This window comes from Schistocerca americana, chromosome 4 (assembly GCF_021461395.2).
Source record: "Schistocerca americana isolate TAMUIC-IGC-003095 chromosome 4, iqSchAmer2.1, whole genome shotgun sequence".
NCBI classification, from domain to species: domain Eukaryota; kingdom Metazoa; phylum Arthropoda; class Insecta; order Orthoptera; family Acrididae; genus Schistocerca; species Schistocerca americana.
In genome coordinates, this window is record NC_060122.1 from 497,585,670 (window position 1) to 497,607,653 (window position 21,984).

At 41.0% G+C, this 21,984-nt stretch overlaps 1 protein-coding gene across 6 annotated transcripts in view; it reads left to right on the plus strand.

Moving 5' to 3' along the window:
* The first annotated feature begins 1,058 nt into the window (after nucleotides 1–1,058).
* The window catches only part of LOC124612599 (WD repeat-containing protein 37), a 106,127-nt gene continuing 85,201 nt past the window's right edge, over nucleotides 1,059–21,984 (plus strand). For 2 of the 6 annotated variants that reach the window (XM_047140882.1, XM_047140888.1), the window contains exon 1: nucleotides 1,059–1,141. The gene's annotated coding sequence lies outside the window, so the exon portion shown is untranslated. Of the gene's footprint in view, nucleotides 1,142–11,554; nucleotides 11,615–13,311; nucleotides 13,448–17,493; nucleotides 17,695–21,984 lie in introns of those variants that run through there. The other 4 variants (XM_047140885.1, XM_047140887.1, XM_047140883.1 and 1 more) reach the window with 4 other exon arrangements.

Consider the following 21,984-nt stretch of genomic DNA (forward strand, 5'->3'; position numbering starts at 1 on the left):
AAACGTATGTGAACACTTCTCTCGTCAGGCCTGCCTGCTGCTGCTCGGCATATGAGTAGTGCAATTCATCCGCTTCATAGTATAGTTATTTCCTAATGAAGATTGTTTTAAATAAGGCACTGCATTTCAATATGAACAATGATCTACATAATTACAGTAACAGAAGAAAAAATGACGTTCTTCACGCCACAGTAAGGTTGTCTGTAGCACAAATAGGGGCTTACAATGCTGCTACCAAAAGTTTTGATCACTTACTCAGCGATACAGCATGCCTGACAGGCAGAAAAGTAAATTTTGAAACTGAAATGAAAACATTTCTCTTTGAAAACACCTCATGTTCCGCAGACGAATATCTATTACTGTAATGCATAATTGATTTTCACATCAAATACTTCTCTATATGGTTATTCGAAACAGATCAACAACAAATAAGTTACATTGACGAAGCCAAAAGTGTCATATTATTAGAGCAAATACGCATTCAAGTAAACAAAAGTTCTTAATCGCCTTCCTAACACTATGTTATCCATGTAAGCAGAGTAATTTTTAATATTTAAAACAGTTGTTGAGTGCACGCGACAGACGTAATGGACACGAAAGGTAGCGGCAGGTCCCGCCCAGTCTGGTTTCAAAACAATGTATAGCGTAAATCTTTTGTGCCATGTCTTTTTTTACCTCCTTAACAGTATCTCTTATGACGTATATACAAATAAAGACCCGTGCTTTCGTGACGTACTGCTGACGTCCATTGGTAATCGATCTTGATCCCTTTCAGCAAGATGTTCCGAAGTCGAATTATTTATGTGGCTTCATACGTTTTTACACGTCCCATAGTAACTCGGGTTTGAGGAACAACGCTGTGCTTAAAACCAGTCACTCGATTTGAAAAATATCCTAACCAGTTACCATAAACAAAGCCCAATTTTTGAGCGACTTTTTCGATATTTTTCAGGGTATCGATACTAATCTTACCTTTCTCTTTCCAGAATTTATGTGGTTTCTCTCTCTCATCTTTTGACATTCGGATATCTTGTGTTGTGTAGCAGATGAATCGTCATTCGTCATTGATTGTGCGTGATGGTTGACAGCGTAGTGTTGCGTGTGTGGTATGTGTAATACTGAATAACTGTGTGGGTAATCGGTATGTATGACTGCCGGTACTCTGTTATGTTAATTTTACAGTTTAATTTGTATTTTTCTTGTGTTTACCAAACGCTTGTTACGTTATATTTTCATGTCGTACAAAACTTCTAAACTGTACGACTCAGGTTCGCGTATATTGCTGTACGAATTTGTAGTGTTGTTTCACTCTACTTTGTTCCATAATTCTCAAGAGGACTATTGTCAGTCGGAGGATGTGTTGGGCTTCTTCATTGAAACGTGGAGACGTTAAGATTTTTTTCAGTTTTCCGTGAAATGTCTTTTCAACATGCGACACAATTCGGAAACAAATGTAGTATAACTAATATCGAGTATTCGGATAATTCAATTTATGTTCGAAAATGTAGCTCGACAACCATATCAAAATGCATTGTTTACATTAATAATTATGTGCGTACGCCAGGCGTCCTCATCAAACTGCTCATTTGGGATTTGCCAGCTTATAGTTAAATAAGATTTAATTTGAAGGTATACATGGAATACGCGATACATGACATTGCAACACCACAAGCAAACATATTTGTGGTTTTAAATGAACTTTTGCTCCTTTGGTGTCAAATGGAGGGAAACATAATTTCGCGATGCATGTTACGTTTGGCTTAGAGGAGACGAGCGATTTTATTTTGAAATCATGCCATAAACCAAAAGTAATTTTAACCTCTGGCATATGAGCAACTGTGTGTGATCTTATATTCAAGGAACATGTGGCATGGAAGAATAAGCGTCGAAAAAATTAAATAAGTAACTTTACTTTGAAATTAAAGGCAGTATGTTCGAAAGTGCACATATTACAAATCAAAATACACCACTGGATAAGATTCTGTATCTATTGTTCCATCCCGTGCATAGTAAAATGCTTGGATCCTCCTTGGCACATTGCTGTCCGTAAGCTCTTGTGTTGCCATCTGAAAGATGTTTGCTGTAAGGTTGTACATTAGGAAGAAAGTTTTTTTGTGAGGTTTTCCTGTATGTAGTTGATTGGTAGAGACAAAACTGATAGTCGTGAAGATGGTTAAGTTCTACCTAGGATGGCATGCCAACAATTGCCGCCAAAAGGCTGTGTGCAATTCTGTTTTATTCTCCTCAGTGTATATATGACTTGTAATTCGTAGGTACGCCTAATAACCATACAGTCAGAGTGACCACAATAAGATAGACCTTTAATGTTATGATATCCCCATTGTGGGAAGAAACTTCCTATGCTAAAATATTTGTTGCTGTAAAGTGACAATGTGTGTGTGGTGTAAGCTTGACATGAACTTTTGAGAAGTGTTCAGGGCTGGGACCCAGACCCTATGCTTTTTTAAGCAATGCTCTTACTGACTGAGCTACCCATGCTCTACTCACAGCCTGTCCTCATTGCTTAAATTCTGCTGGCATCTCTACTACTTTGTCGATGGTTATCGCGGAGAAATTTATATCGAAGTTTTCCTATATTGTTTACCCTTAATTACCCATCCCAAACGTAATTTTCTTTCCCTTTTTCTCTCCTTAGAGCTACATGCCATTTATCACTCCTCCACCTATTTACAGCAATTCAGAAAAGCATTATTATCCATATTTACAACCCAGTCCTATTTCCTATTCCTGAAATGCTACGCAATGCATTAATCCCCTCTCCTTAACAATATAGTAATCATAAAATTCCTTACCTTCACAAATTATCTAGTGCCAGAAAAACAATTTTCCACAGCACAGGCATCCTTTAATTCCTTTTCTCCCTGTTAAGATTCCTTTGATGAATACCCTTAGATCCATCTCATCTCCAAAATTGAGGCCCGTGCTGTTGAACAACTGGTAGAGCACTCCAAATACCACTTCCAAAAGTTACCTAATCCTCCTTTCCTTTTGGAGAAGCACTGGTTATGAAGACCTCTTCTGCCTTCAGTGCGTTCTCCCATCAATCCCTTACAGCATTGAGACCACGTCATGTTCAGATGTTCCATTTGCCACAGCACCCAAACCCCCAACACCCCACAGAATCCAGAACAGTGTTGTCAATGTATCCACTGAGGACATGTAGAAAGCAAGAGCGGATTATGGTCTGTGTTGAAACTGGTTGTCTGCACTCTCCATAATGTCTCAATGAATCACAACGATTAAAGAAGCTCTGCTGTAGTGATCCTGCCCCAAGAGTCCATCATAATGTACAGTCTCTACTCAAATCACAGGGCCAGTCATAAAATCTCTCTCAAATTCTTTTGATGCCATCTCCCTGTACTCCGACATCCCCCTTGCCCATGGTATTGCATCTCCCAATCTTCTTTTTGACTTGAAACCAATTTATTTCTGAAACATCTCGCAAAATTCTTACTCACAACAATTCCTCTTTTGAGGGAAAGATATACAGACTAATCTGTGGCATAGGTACCCATATAGGACCCTCATATTCTAACCTCTCATGGGCTTTCTAGAAGAAACCTTCCTGTCGCCCCCCCCCCCCCCCCTCCCCATGATCCTTAAACCCATTGTTTGGTTCAGGTGCATTTGTGATATTCATGATCTTGACCCAGAGGCAAGTCACTTGAAATTTACTCCTCCACACTCTCAAATACTTTCTCATCTATCAATCTGTTTCACCTGGTCTTTTCAGCCCAACATGCCATGTTTCTGGATCCTCCACGGGGCCAAACATTCTTTTATGAAGTTGTGCGTGTGGAATATAGGTAACCAAACTATTGTGGCTATTTCCTATCTTATACTCCAATCTCCCATCTGTTACTTCTCTTTCTTTCTCATAGAGGAACCCAATGATATTGAACTGACTACTTACCGAGGTTCTGATTTCTTTTGTTGACATTTACATTCATTTCCTGTATATCACTTTTCGGCTGAAGTAATTTTGATCCCCTTCCGTTTGTGACCTCCATTTTCAAAATTTTTTTCTGTAGTGTGGATGGTCTAGGCAGCATAGCAGCTACTGCATACAGTGTTGATGACCCTCTGTGTGCAATAACTGTGCAAACTCATATCTACACTCCAAAGCCAACACAGTAGACAATCCTGATCTGCTAGCTCTCCACCTATGACGATCTTCCTGGGGCATCAGGACTCCCGGCAATGACGGTCGTGTTAAACGACCTTTGCTGCGGCTAGGCGGCACCTGTGGGATGACCCCTTGATCGGAGTAGATGGCATCAGCAGACATTTCACGTGTGAAATGTATGAAATTCAACCAACACAAAGTGCTGTTTAGATTTGTCGATTTCAACAGGTGGTTCTAGATAATTATAATCCTACCATTTTTCCTATCCTGGCTACTTCATGGGAAGAGGGACAGGCCAGACAGTTGCGAGTGAAGCAATTTATTCGATACTTGTTGTGCACTACTTCTACAATGACAGAGCTTTTTTGTGGAACACACTGAAGACAAATTTGAACAAGCATTGGGAAAAATGCTCAATTGGTCATTATTGATTAAGGTCTCCTATGCTGCACAGTCTCAAACTCTTCATGCATGTGGATGGCTGGGTTATAGGCCAGTGACTATTGTCCCACATAAAACTTGGAATATAGTTCAAGGAGCTACCTTTCACAGACTTTAGGCTGCAGACAGACAAGGAGCTACAAGCTAATCTTGAATGATGAGGTGTCATTTTGCCTGAAGCCTACAAAAAAAGTCCCAAGAAGAAACTGAATGGAGACAGATGCTTTGGTCTTAGTCTTTGAATGGAATGTCCTCCCAGAAAATATTAAAGTTATGGTGTACATGTGTGATGTGAAGGTGTCCATGAGGTGATTGTTGCATGGCAGACCAAAGATACGGAAACTCGGGGTGATCTATCCATGAATTTTGTCCTTGCAAATAACCATGTTTGTGTGTTGACCCATCCCCATGCCTACAGCATATAAGTCTTCAAAAGACTCTCGGCCACTAAAAGTTGTGAAAGACAAAAAGGAGGATGATGGGAGAAAGTTAATCATGTGACCTTGAAGATGCCAGACACTTCCCATGCCATCGGATTGTGAGCAAATGTTTACTGATGTTTTCCTGTCTGCATGTGTCATTCAGTGGTTCTAGGAAGTGAAAGATCCTCATGGCTCCTTCGTGTCTAACCACGACTCCATCAACGTGATGATCCAATGGAACTGTAATGGAAAATACTGCCACCTGCTGGAAGAACTACTACTAATTTCTTCTTATTCTACAATTTGTGCCCTCCTCCAAGAAACTCACTTTACTGATGACCATTCCCTAATGATTCATGGTTACCGTGCATTATTGTGGCCTCAGCGGGGTGACCAGAGGGATGTCTATTTTGGTTTTCACAGATGTCATCAGCGAAAGGATTACCTTCGTGCCACGTTGGAAGCAGCAGTGGTGTGAGTATGGACAACCCCAGTGATCACCATGTGTAACATTTATTTATCTACAGGCAGGGAACTTATTTTCCTTGAGAAGACTGCTGCAATTGAACAGTTCTCCCCTCCTTTTCTGCTATTTGGAGAGATTTAGAAGCACACAATTCACCAGCTTCTTTTCGATCTTGATTTGTGCCTCCTCGGTGAAAGTACTCCTACCTACTTTAGTGCTGCTTATGGCACCTTTTCAGCTATTGACCTGAAGGTCTCTTCCCTAAATCTTGTAGTGTCACTACATTGATCTCGCCATGATAATCTTTGTGACAGTGACCACTTTCCGATGATCCTGTTACTTCCTTGTCACTGCCTGACAGACCAGTTACCATTATGGATTCTTGAAGAGGCATCTGGCAATAATGTGCCACTCCTTACATCTTCACCCCTCTCTCCAGCAGACTCGATCGATGAGGTTGTCAGACACAACCTCAACACAATCACCTGTGCCACTGTAACACCTTTTTGTGTTTCTACAGGCACACTCTGCAGCTGTCCAGTTGCACGGTGGACCGAAGACAGTTAAACAGCTAATCAGGGTGGTTGTAGCATTCTGCATGCTTCTCAGGCCACCTTTCTCACTTCTAAGTGACTCTGCTCTAAGGCTGAGTACCTCCTTAAACACAGTAAGAAGGAATGCTGGGACCACTAACATTTCCTCTGTAGGGATGTATGCGTCTTCCTCCCAAGTGTGAGCCAAGCTCTGTAGTCTTTTGGGGTGCCAAAGATCAACATCTGTACCTGGTCTCATCCTTCAGGCTGTCATTGAACACCTTGCAGCTCATTTTGCAACAGCATGTTAGCATCATCTTCTTACCCATCTACTTATCTAACTCAGAAATGACAAGCTGAGTACATCTTTCTACTTTTCACCCCCTGCCAAGTCAAATTCTATAATGCACCTTTTACTGACTTTTATGTCTTCTCACAATATGGCCTCAGGTCCTGATTCAGTTCATAATCAGATGATCCAACATCTGATTATTACTTGAAGGCTATGTTTAATCCTGATCTTCAGACCTGTTTGGCTCGATGATGTCTGGTCATCACAATGGTGAAACAATGTCATTGTCCCAGTTCTTAAGCCAGACAGAAATGCATCTTTGAACAGCAGCTACAGATTGATTAGCCTCGCCATTGTGCTCCCCTCAGGCTCAGCATTCATTTGCTGAGAACGAGCTTGCCGACCCCGGTGTTTCTGAGCTGGGGACTGGTCAGTGCTGCCAACCCTCTGTCACTGTAAGCTCTGGGCATGCTTCAGTGACCACTGTGCAGTGCAGTGGTAGAGTGTTGTGCGTTGTGGAGAATGGGGGTCTTGACTTCACAGCTTGGACTGTGAGGAAGGTACACACCTCAAAAAAAAAAAAAAAAAAAAACCTCAAGGTGTGCTAAGTGCTGTGAATGGCTGTTGACGTAAAACAGTCTGTAGCAGGTAACCTCTGGGCACCTGCCGCCCCCCCAGTTGTATAAGGCTTGCTCGGACATGGAGGGCTCTGCCTAGGTCGACGGTTGTTTCTCTCACATCTCATGTGATCTCTATGGAACAATCTCGTCAGACTATTACTCGTGACGGGATGGGTGTACCATCAGGTAGTACCTATACTCACTCAACAAAGAGAGCTTGGTTGGTCTGTGCTCCCTAAAAAGAGTCTCAGAATCATAGTAACAGGACTTTAGTGTGCTATAACACTTTCATTGTAATCAAGGGAACAGGGGGAACCTTTGAGAAGGTCTTCCCTTTCTATATTCACAAAGCATTAGAAGGTATTGCTGGGTCTCTAAAAAGAGTCAAACAACTTCTTAATGGAACACTTCTAGTTGAAACTGCTAATTCAAACTAAATATCTAAGCTTCTGGGATGTAAGGCCTTAGGTGAATACCCAGTTGAGGCTGAGTTGCATAATAACCTTAACTTTAGTAAGGGTGTGGTCACCTGCTTGGATATAGTGGAGGTGGACCCTGCGGGGTTACGTGAAGAATGGAAAAATATGGAGGGCGCGGAAGAGCAGAACTATATGAGGAGAGTCAATGGTAAATCGGAAAAATCGGCAACGTTTATTCCAACATTTAATACTCGAAATTACCTGAACATATCCTTGCAGGCTATATCCATCTGAAGGTTCGCCTGTTTGTTCCTAACCCCATGCGATGCTACAAATGTCACAGATTTGGCCATACCATATGGGATGTAATGGGAGGGCTACATGTGGCGATTGTGGAGGCTCAGCTCGTGAATTAGGTGATTCTTGTACACTTCCTCCGAAATGTGTGAACTGCTTCTGGGATCACCCAGTGTGGAGCAGAATGTGTGAGGTTTATGACAAGGAAAGGAAAATTCAGGAGTTGAAAGTCAAGAGGTGCATACCCTATGGTGAAGCTAAAAAAGCTTCCAAAGCTATGCAACCTCCAGTTTTTGCTACGTTTTTTTGCATCACCCTTAAGGTGCCAGTCGCCAAGTGTGATGCCTCCACACACACTCAGACCACAGATTCCAATACGAGCACATGCACTTGTTGGTGTATCTGTGGGGGGAAATGCTCCACATGAAACTGAAGTCCTTCGGAAGCCATCAGCAATGGGCTTACCACCTAAGCCACATACCACTATTCATGATCAGAAGCCAACTAAGCTGTCTTTGCAACCCAAGCAGCCACTCCTCCCGTCAGTAAAGAAAAACATACTTCGAAAAATAGTTGCAAGTCGAAGAAAGTGGTAGTTAAATCTTTGGGTCGGCAAGCTCTCTCCCTCTCTGATAGATACTATGCTTTAGAGGATATGGACTTCCAATTGGAGGAACCAGAGAACCGGCAACCGGCTAATGTTCCTCCTGACCTCTCAGAAAAATAACCATCTCTATGAGGGAGAAAGAAAAGAACAGCTGTTGCTAAACAATGGGTTGCACAAGGACTTATATTCTGCAGCGGAATTTAAAGGATATCGCTCATATTTGGAAGAATTACAGCTCCTGGTCCAGGAGAAACCGTTCTGCATCTGCTTACAAGAAACACATCTTAAAGTCACCAACACACCTGCATTACAGGGTTGCCACCCATACAGGAAGGACACTACTACTGGATGCAGGGCTGAAAGTGGAGTGGCTGTTTTTATTGAAGACAGACGCCACTCCTCTCCTGTCCCTCTTACCATGACCATGCACTCATTTGCCGTGAAAGTTCTCAAACCCTTTAATATCACAGTGTGATTGTTGTACTTTCCACCTAATGGTGCTTTGGATGCAGACACTGCCAGAATCCTTCCGGGTACTCCCATGCACATGCCTCCTTGTGGGAGACTTCAATGCACACAGTGTACTGTGGTGCTTGGCTACTGCTTGCTCCAGAGGTCGGATGATCAAGCATGCCTCCTTGTGGGAGACTTCAATGCACGCAGTGTACTGTGGTGCTTGGCTACTGCTTGCTCCAGAGGTCGGATGATCAAGCAACTCGTCCATTCTGAGAATATCTGCCTTCTGAATGCGGGTCAGATGACATGCTTTTTCACAGCTACAGGGTCTTTTTCAGCCATTGACCTTTGTTTTTGTTCACCAGCTATTGCAGACTCAGTTCGGTGGGAAGTGGCTACAGATTTAAATTCTGCTGACCACTTCCCAGTGTGGAACAGTTTGCCGAGTAGGACTGCGGCTGATGGGAGATAATACAGATTGATGATACGATGGGCAAATTGGTTGCAATACAGTCGACAAGCTATTTTTGAACAAAAGGATAATGCATAGGAGATGGAGGCCCATATCACTTGTGAGATCAATTGGGTGCCGCAGAGTCCATCCCCCGGTCTAGTAATAACCATGTCAGATGACAGCCTGTACCTTGGTGGAATGATGACTGTCGATCGGCAATCAGAGCCAGATGAACAGCTCTGCAGAACTTCAAACATTGTCCAACTATAGAAAATCTTCATGCCTTCCGATCTGCAAGAGCACATGTGTGGCAAGTGTTAAAAGAATGGAAGAGGGCTTCTGGGAGGGAATTCACAACTTCCATTAATCGGTCCACTTCTACTGTACAAGTTCGGGACTCAATAAGACAAATTTCCGGCAAGGGCAGTACAAATCCCCTTATGGCCTTGTCAGGTAATGGGGTCTTGGTGGACACGCCACAAGATGTGGCTCAGGTTTTAGCTGAACACCTTTGTACTGTCAGTATGCCATCTAGACAAGCTCCTGCTTTTCATGTGTTCCATGGGACTGCGGAGATGAGAAAGCTCAATTTCTTCTCGCATAATGAGGAAGTCTACAACATTCCGTTCTCCATGTGGGAACTGGAATAATCTGTCTGCAGCCAGAGACACTGCTCCCAGCCTTGATGAGGTCCATTATACCATGCTTCGTCATTTGTGCCCTGAAGTGAAAGGACAGCTCCCCTCTTGTTTCATCAGATCTGGTTTGTTTGACAGTAGTCCACGACTTGGAAGGAGGCAATATTAGTTCCATTCTGGAAACCAAGCAAGAACCGTGGCACCTCTAACGTTACTGGAGTGTAGTCCTTAACAATGCTACCCATTCGTCTCCTCTTTTGTTCCTTTTCCCTACTTCAGTCCAACATTGTCTGATGCTCCTGCTGAAACTCTCAACAATGTCTGGTTCTTTCAGTTTATTTGGGTCCAATTTCCTTGAGTTCCTACTTTTGTTTCATCCCTCCAGTTTTAATCTGCAGTTCATAACCAATAAATTATGGCCTTAGTCCGAATCTGTCCCTAGAAATAGCAGTGATTAAATTACGCTGTTTGCAAAATACACCGAAGCGCCAAAGACACCGGTATAGACTTCCGTATTCAAATACAGATATATGTAGACAGGCAGAAAATGGCATTGTGGTCTGTATTGCCTGTGTAAGATATTGTCTGGCACAGTTAGATCGATTGCTGCTGCTACAATGGCAGATTATGGTGTGAGTGAGTTTGAATGTGGTGTTATAATAAACGCATGAGCGATGGGACACAGCTTCTCCGAGGTAGCGATGAAGTGGGGCTTTTCCCATATGACCATTTCATGAGTGTGATGTGAATATCAGAAATCCGGTAAAACATCTGTTGAAAAAAGATCGTGCAAGAACGGGACCAATGACAACTGAAGAGAATCATTCAATGTGACAGAAGTGCAACCCATCTGCATATTGCTGTGTATTTCAATGCTGGCCCATCAACAAGTCTCAGCGTGCAACCTATTCGACGAATAATCATTGATATATGCTTTTGGAGCCGAAGCCCCTCTCAAGTACCTTTGATGACTGCATGACACAAAGCTTTACACCTGGCCTGGGCCCATCAACACCAACATTGGACTGTTGATGACTGGAAACATGTTGCCTGGTCGGTTGAGTCTGATTTCAAATTGTATTGAGCGGATGGATGTGTACGGGTATGGAGACAACCTCATGTACCCTGCATGTCAGCAGGGGACCATTCAAGCTGGTTTGGGCTCTGTAATGGTGTGGGGCGTGTGCAGTTGCAGTGATATGGGACCCTTGATATGTCTAGATATGACACATATGTACATAAGCATCCTGTCTGATCCCCTGCATCCATTCATGTTCATTGTGCATTCCAGGACTTCGTCAATTCCAGCAGGACAATGCGACGGCCCACAGTCCAGAATTGCTACAGAGTGGATCCAGAACAGTCTTCCAAGTTAAACACTTTTGCTGGCCACCAAACTCCCCAGACTTGAACATTATTGAGTGTATCTGGGATGCCTTGCAGCATGCTGTTCAGAAGAGATCCCTGCCCCTTCGTCCTTGTACAGATTTATGGACAGCCTTGCAGGATTCATGGTGTCAATTTCCTCCAGCACTACTTCGGACATTAGTCAAGTCCACGCAGTGTCGTATTGCAGCACTTCTGTGTGCTTACAGGGACCCTACATGATATTAGTGTACCACTTTCTTTGGCTCTTCAGTGTCTCTCTTGCTTTTCCAACTATTGAATTGCAGCAACCCACAACAATTAAACTTTGTCTTCTTCAACTGTCCAAATAATGTTCTTTATCTCATTGTTCTTTGTTTCAGTCTCTCCATCTGGAGAGCTAGTTGGCATGTAAACTTCTAGACTGTGGTGGGTGTTGGCTTCATGTTTATCTCAGGTATGATGATGTGTTCATTATATTGTTAGTAGTAGGATACTCACTTTCTTATATTCTTACCTTCTGAATAGTCACTGCCGAAAGTTTCTAATGGAAGACTATTTTATATCAGGAATATTTTACCCAAGAGGACACTATCATCATTTAACCATACAGTAGAGCTGTAGTTTCCTCTTGATATCAGGCTTTTGCAATACCAGTGCAATAAGGCAGTATTGTTACAAGGTCAGATCAGACATCCAAATTGTCACTCCTGTAACTCCGATAAAGCTACAGCCCCTGTTCAGGCAGTGAATGTTTGTCTGACCTCTTCAGATACCTATAGAGACCTATCTGTTGTGATTTTGTCTGCGGTACAGCTTTCTATATCATCAAGGCACGCAAGCCACCTTACATCAGAAATGCCCATGGTTCTTGGGGCATTATTTCATTAGAATCTAAGATTTATGAAATCATCTAGACTTTTCAAAAACTTGCAGTTTTTAGTTGTACGCATCATGCGACTCGTGCTGATTTTCTAATGTCATTCACTTGCCTTCCATCATGCCTTTGTCTTGGCTTTCCCTATCTCTTGAAATCGCCCAAAGAACTTCCTTGATCCCTATACTATCCATTTTGATGACTAACTTTCCTGTTTATCTCCACTTAATTTTCATTATAGTTGTAATTTCTTCTACTACAGACCATTTATTGATCTTCTATTACTCACTAAGAAACCCACAGATTTCGAAATTTTTGCACAGCTTCTTGGTGTAAAGTTCATGTATTATTGTTGTAAATCGGAACTGGTAATACACACTGGTTGTTAACTTTCAGTTTCAAACCAATCGGAAGCTATATTTTGTAAATTCTATTAGTTTACCCAAAGCATTTGGTACTTATTTTTCTGTTAATTTCATTTGCTATTCATTCAGTCGTAGTATTCAGCACGTGTTATCGTTAATAATAATCTATTAGTAGCTGTTTCCCTTCTTTGGAAAATCAACAATTAGATGCTGGGTTCGTAAAACAATATTCAGGGATTCTTCAAAGACAACGTAGTGAAAATTGATTGTGATTAAGCAAAACTGGCAACATTTGATGTAAGGTTTATGGTGTGCATCCATTTTACAATGAAAAAGCATAAAAAATACCAGTTTTGCTCACCATAACATGTAACTGTTAAGAAAAGTTGAGAATTGGGTAGCAATAAGAAAGTGAGGAACTGGATGAAACTATTGCATGACTTACAATGTTTATTATTCAACAGCAAACTGAATATTAACTAGATCTCATCCTTCAGAAATTCTTGAACTGAATTTCAACAAATTCCTTGTCTGTCATCTTCAGCAGTCTAGCACAGATAGCATTTGCTCGATGTGTTCCAAAAGACAGTTAGAAAAAGTGTCAAAATGTAGTGAAATAGAAAATGACAACTTGGTTACAAATGTAAAAGCATTCAAAACCCTGTACTAGATTGTTATAAGTAAGCAGTAATAGCTGTATCACTGACTTACTATGTTTTTATTTAATAGGAAATAAGTGCACTTATTCCTTTGAATGTTTACTGTATAGAATACAGTTGGTTGAAAAACCATAATATTAACTCTATTAAACTGAACTGTTTGTCAGATGCTTAACTTTGAGAAGAGGTTGGGATGGGGTGGTCTCGGGAGGATTTGGAACTACTGATGTAAGATAGCATTAAGTTGCTGAAACCTGTGGTTCAATTTTTCCACTTATTCTGAGTCACTTTTGAACTTCATGAACAAGACCACCTCTCCCAGCTACTAAGAGGAGCAAAATATAACATTAAGCCCTGGCTGTACGCAACAGATGGGTAACAGTCTGCAGGTAACTGAACCCCATGCTCTTAACTGCTGCTTGGGTGATCTGGTCAACATTTAAATGTCGCTTTTAATGGCATGTGATTCTTTTAAAGTACAACTAAATCAGGAAAACTAATAAATTTTGAGACAGATTTGCTGGAGAGGAGCCAAAATGTTCGGTATATCCAGTAGACAAGCACATAAGTAGTGCATAGCAAAGCTTCCTAAACTAAGAGTCATACAATAATTAAAGAGACAAATTGGTCTGGAGAAAAAGACATTTATTTTTACAAAACAATACTTTTTCTCTTTTCAACATAATCCCCTTGAACATTTATGCACTTGTTCCAACAGGCTACAAGTTTTTTATTCTTGCTGCAAAGAACTCTTTATCTTTATGTTTGAACCAATTTCTCATAAACATTTTCACATCCTTGTTTTCCTGGAACCTCTTCCCACATATTGCCTCCTTCAGTGCACCAAACAAATAGAAATCACTAGGTTCTAAATGAGGACTGTAAGGAGGATGAGGCAGTGCTTCCCAGCCCATTTTGTTGATGGTTTCACAGGTTAGTTGAGCAATGTGAGGACGTGCATTGTCTTGCTGAAGGATCCCACCTCTCCTCAGAGATCCACGTCTCTCTCTCTCTCTCTCTCTCTCTCTCTCTCTGTCTGTGTGTGTCTCATGGTTGGCTTCACCATGTTTAAAAGCAAATCTGAGTAGCATTGGCTGTTCATTGTGCACTAAAACTGGACCTTCAGCATCCAAAAACACTGTCAACATGGCTTTTCCTGCTGATGCTAGGATTTTGAATTTTTTCTTGACAGGTGATCTGGTGTGCTTCCACTCTATGCTTTGTGTTTTTGGTTCTGGCTCATAATAGCGAACCTAAGTTTCATTACAAGTTAAAATTTTGTTGAGAAAGTGCTCACCTTCTCTTTTATAACATTCCTTTAGCTCTGTGCTCACTCTCAATCTTGTTTCCTTGTGTAGTCATGTCAACTCCTTTGTTACCCATCTTGCATATATTTTGCGGTACTTCAGCTTGTTACAGATAATGTTGTAAATTATACCAGTACTAACTTGAACCTTATCAACTATCATTTCCTCAGTCACACAGCAGTCGGCACGAATAATGTCATCAATTCGACTTTCAAGTGAGGGAGTTGAAACTGCAACTGGTCAGCCAGAACGGTGTTCGCCAGTCACTGAGGAGTTGTGACCATTTTTGAAATGCTCTACGCAATTGGAAAAATTTGCATGATCCATACAACCTTCACCATAAACTTTAGAAATTCTATAGTATATATTCACTGGTTTCTCACCTTCAGTAAGTAAAAAAACGAATAACAGAATATTGTTCTACTAATGTAGATGTTTCAATGGCTTGCCATCTTGAAATGTATTTTTGAAGTTATAAACAAAACAATGTTGATACATCAGTTGATCAGGGCTCATTCGAGAGATGTCAACTTTGTCATAAAAGTACTAAACTTGCCCTACCAACAGTTTTTTCCTCAGACAATTTGTCTCTCTAATTATTGAATGACCCTTGTATCAGTACTTTAGTACTTTGCTTGAGAAGAGAGTGATGGGATGGGGAAGGTTAAAAAGGAAGGGCAGCTCATTCAGATACCTACCCAAACATATCTACATCTGCATATGTACTCCGCAAGCTATGTTATGGTGTATTGTGGATGGTGCCACGTTCCACTACTGGTCATTTCCTTTCCTTTTCCACTCACAAATGCAGTGAGGGAAACACAACTGTCTATATGTATGTGTATGAGCCCTAATTTGTCTTACCTTGTCTTCATGGTCTTTACATGAAATATATATTAGCGGCAGTCAGCTGTTCTGCAGTCAGTGACAAATGCCTGTTCTCCAAATCTTCTCAATGGTGTTTTTTCAAAAAGAGCATAATTTTCCCCCCCAAGGAGTCCCATTTCAGCACACAAAGCATCTCCATAACACTTTCTTGTCGATGAAACGCAATGTTAACAAATCTAGCAACGCAGTGTTTTGGTATCAATGTCTTCCTTTAATCCCATGTGATGGGGCCGCCATTCACTCAAACAATGCTCAAGAATGGGTCACACAAATGTTCTATAGGTGGTCTTCTTTGTAGATGAGCTACACTTTCCTACAACACTCCTAATAAATCAAAGTCAATCATTGTTTCCCCTAGTATCATCCTCCCGTGCTCCGTGCTTTCTCCATTTCATATTGCTCGACAATGTTCTGCACAGGTATATAATCAACATGACTGTGTTGAGCAGCATACCATTAATATTGTACTTGAAGATCATAGGATTGTTTTACCTACTCATTTGAGGATTGTCTTTCCTACTCATCAGAATCTCTGTCTGTATTGAGGACGTTAGCCTTCCCAAGGAAGGAACTAATAGTTCCAAAAGCTATGACTGTGATATCACTTCTGTTTTTATATGTGCATCAGCAGTACTACACATTTTGCCTCCTGAAGGTAAGTAATGCACTGCAATTATGTCTTGTGATTTATTAGTTTCAGTGGCATATTTGACTTTTTGGTGAGGGTGAAGGTTGATGTAATACCTTGGGCTCTCTTGTCACTGACTCGCCTGTACAGAGTATGTAGAATTGCAATTTACATCACACTCGTAATAAAGTAAACAAGTGATAGGCTGAATAATTTCCTCTGATGAGCAAGCAGTGTCTGTGGAGATAGTATTAGGTATATTTGATGGCTAAAGCACTGATATTTGTGACAAGTTGTGACCAAGTTCTTGTTTGGCCTTCCAGATTTAGATTTTCTGTGGTTTTCTGTAATTGACTTAAGCCAATACAGGGATGACTTATTTGCTACCCCTCCAATTCCCCACTGTAATGGGTAAAACAATACGAGAACTTGGAGCAGAAGTCGTAACCCAGGACTGCAAAGAGGGCACAACCAGTCAGCAGATGCTGGTCATTGATCTGTGTGATCAGCACCTATGTTATCAGACCACGAGTGCTGTAATGAGGCCACAAGTCACATACATTGGCCATAGGTGGCTATCGCCCATGCTTGATCAACACCCCTCAGTGGCAGCCAAGTTTCTGTGAAAGCATTCCAGGTGTCAGTGCCCTGGGACCAGTCTTCGAGGAGCCACTCCGTCTTGACTGACTTATGCATCATCGATGTGCTGTGCTGATTATGCCACACCCCAGCCTTTGCCCTTTTCTTGATATTTCCGAAGGCCCCAAAATGTCGCATCTTCCGCAACTGTCTGTGCTGGGGAGTTGTATTTAATCGTGGCCATACCAGCTTGTCAGTGTGTTCTGCTGGCTGGACAGTAAGCAACGTGCAGTCAGTGTTTGCTCCGCCATTATCGTAACTTTGCCACCATTGGACTGTGAAAGAGGGACCTGTCCTGTGCGTAGCCAAGGGAGCTAAAACTGCTTCAGCCATCACCTCTGTAGGATTTATCATCATCATCATCATCGTCATCGTCATCATCATCATCATCATCATCATCATCATCATGAGTCCAATCAGCAGTTCAGAGTCAATTTCCGGGCATCACCGTGACCTCCTGCTATGCTGGCCAACACCACCCACTGATGCTTGACTGATTGTACTAGCAGGATGGAATAATAAGACTTTTTGTGTTCATTCTTGTGCCTGTCCACATCCACTTCTGACCAGTTTCATGGTGGAATCCAAGCTGTATAAAATAGTAAAGAAGCAATAGAGAAGTGTTGTATGCTCACACAGATCTGCCTCTGCTGCTGTTGACATTCCCCATCTTCAGCAGAGAACCCAACCCACATAACGAACTTGTGCTCTTTCACTAATGAGCTCACTGTAGCCAGAACCCCCAAACCTTAAAATTCCTCTCCCTGGTAAGTTTTCAGTTTAGTTCACTCAACACACTGGCATTTAGCATTATCTAGTGCTTGACAGGTTTCAACTCTACACAAATTTTGTTGTTGTTGCTGCTGCTGCTTCTGCTGTCTTCAAGCAAAAGACTGTTTTCATGCAGCTTTGCATACTATAGAGCTGCATGTCCGAAGGGAAAATAATGTCCGTTTCTCTCCCTTGGTTTCAGTTGTGCTGCAGTATCAACACAGCAAGGCCATGATGACTAATCTTCAAAGGCCAGATTAATCATATATCTTGTTGCCCCTGGAACTACTGTAAATATTGACACCTATTTTCAGGAAACACATTAGTCTGGCCTCTCCAGATATCCCTCTGATGTACTTGCCACTACTGTTCAGTTAGCTGCGTAATTGAGGTGCATGGAAGGGTGTGTGGTTTGTTAACATTACATTAAATGAAATAAATAAATTTGTATATCAACAGAGATGAAAGAGAATCTTCATTTATAATGAATGAAATTGCAAATTAAAACTTCGTACATAGGAATAAGCATTGCGTAAAAGTGGATGGTTTATATATAATGAAATCTGGTATGGTCAGTGTACTAACATCAGTTTTACAAAATGTCACAACTATATTTGCTCCATATCTAAGGTATTTTAGATTTCCACTTGTTAAGTCAGCTGAAGTTACCGATACTGGTTGTTGACTTTGTCGTGTTACATAACAACAATGTTGTGTGTGACTGAAGTCATACATGCACAAACAGAAAAAGACAGAACACTGACAGTATTTATTTTGCATCTGGATTAGTGTGTACCCCCAAGTACTAGCTGTCTGGCACAGCCCTCGTAAACCCTGGTCACGTTTAGTGAAAAGAAGCAGATCTAGATGGCAAAAGGGAGGACTTCGATGAATCTTACTGCACGGCTGGTGCCATTGGCCTGCAGTTGTATATTCACTATAACTAAGTGAATGAAATTATGAGTGAAATGAAATGGAACTGCATTGGTATGTTCTGTTCAAAGTAATAAACAGTGACTATTACTAATCTGTGGCATTCAATGTGCATAGCAAGATGCAGTCGTGGACAGTGACAAGGCTGCAGTGCCAGTTGGTCATGGACCTCACACAGAATGGACCCTTTCCGGTCTGACTAGGCCACACTCAGGTAAGCCTCCACTTTCAACAAATGGCATTGTTACCAACTGTGCTAGGGTGAACAGCTGGAACTTGCCTGCTGGGGCATAGAAACTTCCATTTTGCTCCAAGGGTTCCAAACTCTTGCAGTCTCAACCGTTGGAACAGCAGGCCTACTCTCAGAATGATGGCAGCCAAAATCCATTTCCAGATTTCGGTTCCTCAATATTTCTGGAATTGTCATCATAAAGCTCCTATTCTCACTGAAATTTCTATAAAGGGTTAATTTGTGGCTGATATTTTTTTTAAGTATCTTGATATAAAACTGATACGTAAATATGTGAATGTAATGGGGGGAGGGTGTCATTCATTGTCAGAGGGTCCGGAATTTGTAATCTGATTTATTGCATATCTACATATTAAATTTAGTCAATCCCTTCTTTGTTTTAGGTGTCACACCATTGCCATTTGTGTTTCACGGCACATGACAGTCTTGGGAAGGCTCACAACAGATGGTGTTAAAAGTATTTGGAATGTAGGTTATGGTGCACACTGATCGGTAGTGTAGTCTGAGGCGTAATTTAGGTTAAGATGTTACAGTTCAGGTGTTAGGTAGGGAAGACAACAAATCTGATTATAAGACCGCAGATGCGGTGACACACTGATCTGTGATGGCCCAAGGTCTGGTTTGGATTGTTAGGTGACAGTTCTGATGTGAGTTGACAAAGCAGTATCAGGTGACAGTTCTGATGAGAGTTGACAAAGCAGTATCAGACACTTCAGTGAATTACATTTATTTGATGGGTATTAGAAACTGGAGGTACATTATCAATATTTAAAATATACGCAGCACTTCAGTAAGAAACACATACCTGTAGCAAGATAGTTAATAGTGAGATGCGGGGTGACAATTATTGAACTATATTTAAGGAAAAGTAAATTATTTACAAACTATGGTGTGCACACACTTCAGTCAACATGTAAACGTCACTACAGATATTCGGATTTAGGTTATGACATGTTCGATATGCCTGCCATTATTGGCAATGATGTGGTGCAGATGAATAGCAAAATTCTGCATGACTCGCTGAAGTGTTGGAACATCAGTGATGTCGATGGCCCCCTGAATGGCTGTTTTCAGCTAAGCAAAGGTTTTGGGGTTATTGCTGTACACCTTGTATTTAATATAACCCTATAAAAATGAGTTGCATGTGTTCAGATCTGGAGGATATGGTGGCCAATCGAGGCCCATGCCAGCAGCCTCTGGTTACCCCAGAGCCAGAATGCGGTCCCCAAAGTGCTTCTCCAGGACATAACTCTCCTGCTTCTAAGGGGTCAATCTCTGTGTTGCATGGACCACATTTTGTGGAAATCGGGGTCACTTTGGATAATGGTGATGAAATGATCTTCCAAAACAGACATATCATTGAGTAGTCACTGTGCCATCAAGAAATATCACACCGATTGTCCTGTGACTGGACATTGCACTCCACACAGTCACCCGTTGAGGGTGAAGAGACTTCTTGATCGCGAAATGTGAATTTCATATAGTTCAATAATTGTCTCCCTGTATATAAGATAATACTGAGATATTATGTTCTGCCTTCATCATTTGCCTATACTTTCTTTCTCCCTGAGGAAGGAACTATTAGTTTCATAAGGCAGGATACAGGAGTATGTTTTTTCACATGTCTATTGGTGGTATTGACATTTTTCTTGAAATAAGTTGTGGCTGGCTCTTCTGTTTCATAGAGATTGTGTTCCGGTAGACAGAGAGTTCAGTTTTATTGTGAAAATATTTGAGGAGCAAAATTAATTGGGCGTAATATATCATGCAAAAATTTTTGTTCTTAAACCTTTCAGTGTATTTGTCCACTGTAGGGGAGGATTGTATTTTCAGTCTAGATATGCCGTCTAAAAACTGTGTAAGACACTAAGCATAGGATTCTTTGTAGTGGACATTCTCTGTGTGCCATCTATTGATTGATGTTTGAGCTTCCATGGCATGCTCAGAATCTTGGCTGTGCAAAGATTGTAGCTGAGTGTGATTACTTAGTTTTTATAATTGTATACGCTTTTTGTAAATGTTCAGCAAAGTTGTGATTTTTTTTTCCCCTGTTGAAACAGGTTTCCAGCTACAATCATAAGTTAGCAGAATTACAGTTGCCATGGCAAAGTTTCAAAAAATTGTCAGTGATGATGGATAAAGTGTCTTTGGTTTTGCTTATGTGCTACTTCTAAATGTTTGCTCTCATTTTTACAATTGTTTGTTGTTAGTAGCTACTTGGAATTATTTCAACAGTGATCAGGCATTGTAAAGAAAAACACATTGTGGAAGAGATTTTAGAAATTGCGGAAAATAGTGTTATATCGATATTGAAAAACTTGAGTATAATTTTTCTTCAGTGGCTGACAGAAATTATGAACTTTACCAAACAATGGATTATCTCAAGGAGGAAGATTTAGATGATGATGATGATGATGATGATGATGGGGATGATGATGATGATGACTGTCAGAATATTAAAGTACTGTGCTGCACATGTTAGCCCTGTATTTAGCCATATTTGTAATTTTTCCTTTAGGAATGGTCAGTTCCCTGAGCAAATTAAAGTACTCAGTAGTAAAGCCACTTTATAAAAAGGGAGGAAGGGATAATGTAGATAATATTAGACCTATTTCTATGCCATTAGTGTTTGCAAAAGTTATTGAAAACGCCATGTATGTGAGGATAATTGATCATTTTATATCACACAATTTGCTATCAAATGTACAGTTTGGCTTTAGAAGTCATTTAACAACTGAAAATGCTATATTCTCTTTTTTCTGTGAGGTACTGGATGGGCTAAACAAAAGATTTCGAATGCTTGTCATATTTTTTGATTTAACTAAGGCATTTGATTGTGTTGATCACAAAATATTTCTCCAGAAGTTGGACCATTACAGAATATGGGGAGTAGCTCAGAATTGGTTCACCTCTTACTTCAGCAACAGTTGGCAAAAGGTCATTATTCAGTGTTAACTGCTGTGATGTGGGGTCTGAGTGGGGTCCTGTCAAGTGGGGAGTGCCCCAGGGATCAGTGTTGGGGCCACTTCTGTTCCTTATTTATGTAAATGATATATGCCCCCCAGTATTACGGGTAACTCTAAAATATTTCTTTTTGCTGATGACTGTAGCTTGGTAGTAAAGGATGTTGTGTGCAACAATGGCTTGGTTTCAAATAGTGCAGTACATGACCATGTTCATGGCTTGTAGAAAATAAACTAATGTTAAATCACAGTAAGATTCAGTTTTTACTGTTTATAACACACAATTCAACAAAACCTGATGTTTTAATTTCCGGGCATATGATTAGTGAAACTGAATAGTTCAAATTTCTAGGTGGTCAGATAGATAGTAAGCTGTCATGGAAAGCTGACATTCAGGATCTTGTTCAAAGGCTTAATACTGCCATTTTTACTATTTGAACGGTATCGGAAGTGAGTGATTGTATCCAAATGGAGTAGCAAACAAGGAAACAGAGTCCCTATGCACGAGGAACGGGAAGGGGGAAACTTTATAGGCTATGCCACCAAC